This window comes from Tursiops truncatus, chromosome 18 (genome assembly GCF_011762595.2).
Source record: "Tursiops truncatus isolate mTurTru1 chromosome 18, mTurTru1.mat.Y, whole genome shotgun sequence".
In the NCBI taxonomy this organism is placed as follows: domain Eukaryota; kingdom Metazoa; phylum Chordata; class Mammalia; order Artiodactyla; family Delphinidae; genus Tursiops; species Tursiops truncatus.
The window spans coordinates 45,012,196-45,018,195 of record NC_047051.1 but is presented as its reverse complement, the minus strand read 5'-3'; positions in this window follow the sequence as shown (position 1 = coordinate 45,018,195).

The window sequence follows — 6,000 nt, the reverse complement described above, 5'->3', positions numbered from 1 at the left end:
GACTGGACAAGTAAGTAAATACATTGAGCGTAATGGAAGTCAGGTTTTTTCATTATCAGAACACAGAGTGTGGTGAAACTAAGCTAGAATGAACACAGTGGTATTACTGGATTGGGAATGGAAATATACACACTCACAGGAGAGATAGATGCTAGCTAGTTAGCTACTTAGCTAGCTAGCTAGCTAGCTAGATGTTAGAAGGAAATAGATATAGGAACATAAATCTGTGTGTGACAAATGTTTTTTCTGATTATTTGTTTATAAATATGCATTACACCCATACATTCCCTACCTTGTTTACTGAGAGAGCCTAGAAACAACAAGACATACATAACAATGAGCACATTGAACACCCAGATCTTGGTTTACTATATACAATCATCCACAAAGAACTGGGGTTCCTGGTAGAACTGGTAGAATAGCTAATTTCAGGACTGGGACATGAAAAGCACAGGATGGACCTGGATCTTGTGCCAAAAATAAAGGAACCTCCGAAGAATGATAGCGGCATGTCAATATGACAGCAGCCAGCTGGAATAGGCTCTAACTGCCAAATCTCGGCCAATTTTAACATGAAAATAAGAATAATAAATGGATTACAATGATTTAAATAAAGTAATAAATATTTTGGGAAGAAGAAAAAGCCCCTTTTTACAATGGAATGACAACTTGTAAATATAGAAAGAATAATGGAAGTAGATGAGTATTATTTGGCAGTCACCACAGTGCTGGTTGATTCAGGTAAGTCATAAATAGGTATTAAAAGGCAAGGGAAGAAAGTACAAAATTTAAAAGGTGGTACAAATAAAACCACATAATACGATGATAGATATAAAACAAAAATATTAGTGATTACAGTACGTGTAATTGGACTAAATGACTCATTTAAAAGACAAAGAGTGGGCTTCCCTGGTGGCGCAGTGGTTGAGAGTCCACCTGCCGATGCAGGGGACACGGGTTCATGCCCCGGTCCGAGAAAATCCCACATGCCGGGGAGCGGCTGGGCCCGTGAGCCATGGCCGCTGAGCCTGCGCGTTCGGAGCCTGTGCTCTGCAACGGGAGAGGCCACAACAGTGAGAGGCCAGCGTACCACAAAAAAAAAAAAAAAAAAAAAAAAAGACAAAGAGTATCCTACTGGATTTAAAATAAAGGCAAATCCTCAAAAGGGATTAAAGACTTTAATGTGAGACCCAAAACTATAAAATTTTATAAAAGAAGAAAACATAGGGCAAAAGTTTCAGAACTCAGGATTTGGCAATGATTTCTTAGATATGACACCAAACGCACAACAGTAACAACATCAAAAATAGATAAATGGGACTACATCAAACTTAAAAACGTCTGTGCAACAAAGGAAACAATAGAGTGAAAGCAATCTCCAAAATGGGAGAAAATATTTGCAAACCATACATGTTAATATCCAGAACATACAAAGAACCCACACAACTTAACAAGAAAGATATACTCCGGAGAAGATATACAAATGGCCAACCAGCATATGAAAAGATGCTCAACATCACTAATTATCAGGAAAATGTAAATCAAACCCCCAATGAGAAATCACCTCACACCCTATAGGATAGCTACTATTTTTAAAAAGGGGGAAATAGGTGCTGGTAGAAATTAGAAAACCAGAACTCTTGTGCACTACTGGTGGGAATGTACAATGATACAGCCACTATGGGAAACGGTGTGAAGATTCCTCAAAAAATTAAAAATAGATATACCATGTAATCTAGGAATCTCAGTCGTTGGCATATATCCAAAAAGATTGAAAACAGGATCTCGAAGAGATAGTTGCACATCCATGTTCACTGCAGCATTGTTAACTATAGCTAAGAGGTGGAAGCTACACAAATGTCCATTCAATGGATAAATGGATAAAGAAAATGTGGTAAAAAAAAAAAAAACTCAGGCACAGTCCAATTCTGACTATTCATACCACGTGACATGGGGCTCAACAGGAACAGAAGCTGAACTGCTCTGACGATGGAGCAGAGATGAGAGTCTGGAGATGGGAATTGAGCAACTCTTTCAATGCTATCATGTTGAGTATGATTCTGTCTAATGAGAGAAATCTGTTCCCAGTGGAGACCTCAAGTAAAGAGTTTTACAGCATTCTCAAGTAAAAACAAAACAAGCACCCAGAGAAGCCATACTAAGTTTATAGGTAGAGTAGGCAGCATTACCTACCACGCACTGAGTGAAGGCAACATTTTGTTTCTCTAGTTGATAAAATTGCAGAGAAAGTAAAAGTCAAACAAGAAAGTAATCAAACTGGGTTTTGGGGACTAAATATAAGGAGCCAACTGCTCAGCCCAGCCTAGCAGAGAACCAGGAGAAAGTGATCCACAGGCCTAGGGCTATGCAAAGCAGAAATCAGTCACTCAGGCACTCAAAAGTACTGCTGACGTCCCCCTACCTGGGGGAAGATTTTCAATCGTTTTCCTTTAAAAGGGAAAGAACAAACATTTGCATTAGAATCTCATATATGGTGTTTCTGGTTTGCTGTGTTAACACTTTTTTGCCTAAGTCTAGTACAATTGTAGGTAATTCTCACTTCTTAAGAGGAACTTGATTATTCTTAAAGAAACTTTTATTTTTTGTTTTGTAAAGTATTAGAAAAATTCATTGGTCAAGACAAGTGAATATTATTAAGTATGACTTGGTTATCACATATAGGGAGTGGTGTTCCTTTATTTATTACAGAATCTGAATTTATGTTTTCCAAGTACGTTTCATTTCCATCTGTTTGAAACTATTTAACATCTCCCTCCATATGTAAGTGCTATTTGTATCAAAGTGCATACCAAAGACTTTGGGAAAAAATTTATTTAAAATAAATATATTCTCTCAGAAAAAAGAAAATGTAGAGCATACATACAATGGAATATTATTCAGCCTTAAAAAAGAAATAAATCCTGTCATATGCTACAACATAGATAAACCTTGATGGCATTATGCTAAGTGGAATAAGCCAGTCGCAAAAATACAAACACCAAATGCTTCCACTCAGGTGAGGTATCTAAAGCAGTCAAACTCATAGAAACAGAAAGTACAACGTGGTTACCAGATGCTGGCAGGGAGGGGGAAATGGAGGTTGTTGTTTATGGGCACAGAGTTTCAGTTTTGCAAGATGAAGAGGTTCTAGAGATCTGATACATAACAATGTACATATAGTTAACATGACTGTACTGGGCACTTAAAAATGGTACAAATGCTAAATTTTATGGTATATGTATTTTATCACAATTTAAAAAACATATCAATTGGTAACAGAAAGAAAGAGAGAGGGAGAGGGAGAGAAAGAAAGGAAGGAAGGAAGAGAGGGAGGAAGGGGGCTCCATAGTGTTTACAGAGACACCGTAAAATATAACAACACTGAAAAGATAAAATAAATGGATTGTAAGGATTATAACTGGTGACTACTAAGCAAATTTTAAAAGCCAGATGTGTTTATAAAAATATATTAGACAAAATAGACTTAAGGAAAAATATAGCAGCAGAGAAAGTGATAGTCACTTAAAAATAACATTTCAAATCACCAGAAAGACAGATGAGTTCTAATCTTGTTTCACCTAACAACGGACCTCAAATTATTTAAAGCAAGACATCACAGAACTATAAGAACTAGACTAATTTACATTGAGAGATTGTAACAATTTTCTTAATAATGATAAATCATATAGTCAAAAAATCAGTAAAATTATGAAAGCTTGAACCACAAAATTAACTACGTTAACTTAAAGAAGCACATAGAACACAGAGCCCAAAATTATATACTTTCTTTTAAAGCACACATAAAGTATTTAAGAATACTGGTTAAAGTTGTATTATATAAACCACTACTCTAAGAATTCCTCAATCTTGGCATTATTGACATTTTTGTCTGGATAATTCTTTGTTGTGCATTGTAGGATATTTATCAGCATTCCTGACCTCTACCCCACTAGATGCCAGTAGCACTCCCTTTGCCCACCTCTCCCCACCCACCTATCTCTGCTGTGAAAAACATCAGTTTCCACTGTATTAAAGACTTAAATGTATAAAGGAAAAATCAAAATTTTTAAAAAAACTAAAGAATAATTTTGTGCTCTTAGGGTAGGGAAAATTTCTTATGCAAGACACAAAAAGAGAAGTCTATAAAGAAAAGAATAAGAATTAGACTACATTCAAATTAAGAATGTCTACTCATCAAAAACTATCCCAAAGAAAATACAAGCCACAGAGTGGGGGAAATAAATTTTCAACAAATATAACTGCCAAAGAATTAGTATTCAGAATACATAAATAAATTCTATGCATCAAAAAGAAAAACATAAATGGTGCAATTCTTAATGGGCAAAAGTGTAGACATTTGACAGAAGGAAATCCAAAAGGCCAAAAAGCATATGAGAAAATTCTCAAACTTTTTAATAAGGAAATGTAAATTAAAACTGCAGTTGGTTTCCATTTCATACCCACCTGGATGCCAAATTTGAAAAGTTTCAGATTATCAGGTATTATGACAGATATAGAACAATTTTTGAAATGTAAATTGATATAATAATTTGGAAAACCATTGACCTTATCTAATCAATTTGAAGATGTGTACACCCTACAATTATGCAAGTCTGCTCCTAGGTATATACCCTAGTGTCTAAGTCTGCTCAGGCTGCCATAAAAAATATCATAGACTGGGTGGCTCAAACAACAGAAAATTTGTTTCTCACCGTTCTGAAGGCTGGGAAGTGCAAGATCAAGATGATTGGTCTCTAGCGAGAGCACCCTTCCTAGCTTGCAGACAGCTGTCTCCTTCCTGTGTTCTTACATGGCCTTCCTTTCTCTTCCTCTTCTTATAAATTGACCAATCCTATCAGATTAAGACCACACCTTAATGACTTCATTTAATCTTAATTATCTACTAAATTCTCTATGTCCAAATATTGTCACATTGGGTGTTTAGACTTTGAAATGTGAATTTGAATTTGGGGGACACAATTCAGTCCATAATACCTAGAGAATGTTTTGCATACGTCCACCAGTTAACATGTACAAGAATATTCACAGCTAACACAACTGCCTGGTGAAACCCCAGCTGAACTAATCTGTTAATCATCAGACACATAAAAAAGCCACTGTAAAACATACAACCCAGCTGAGCTGACCCAGACCAGAAGTACCATCCCAGCCTTCCCATAAAACCACAAAATAAATGAACTAGTGAGTTTTTCTTTTTTTTAAACCACAAAGTTCTGGGTTGTATTGTTATGCAGAAAAAGTTAACTATAATAGTAGACAAGATATTCTAAATGTCTCTGAATTTACGCAGACTTCAAATCTATCCAACTTGAATCTAATGAACATATGCTTGTTACATGCATGTGTGCCATTTTCTGGGATTATATAGGACAACCCCCATTCTCTAGATGATGAGATGAAAAAATGAGATAAAACCCATCAAAATTTAAACTTCCCAAGGTAAAAATAGTAGTTCAAGGCAATAATTTTAATAGATTTCACAAGACATTGAATTACTAGCTAAATAGTATACAAAATAAATGATAAGAAAAGCATTTAGGCTCAAATTATTAGGAAATTATTAAAGAAAAGGTATAATGCAATATTTAATTCATTTATTCCTTAATATTTCATTCATTCAACATTTGTTTTATCATTCAGGTGGAGATTAATCTGTATCTTGAACAAAGCAAAGTTCAATTTGAGGATTGTTTTATGTTAAGCATCATGTTAAGAGATGATTAAGAAATGATTGAGACCTATTCCCCGTCATTAATGAAGACAGATAGATAAAGCATAATAAATAATAAAATAGAGATATACACAGGATAATGTGATAGCATAGACATGAGATAGTTTGCTCTTTTGTGGGTTTGGAGAATCTTTCTTGGAGAGTTATCCTGAAAGGGGAGAAAGAGTTAGCTAAGCAAATAAATTCTGAGATACTCATAAGCAAAAGCCAGATATGTGAAATAACACGGTACATACATATTACTTGTA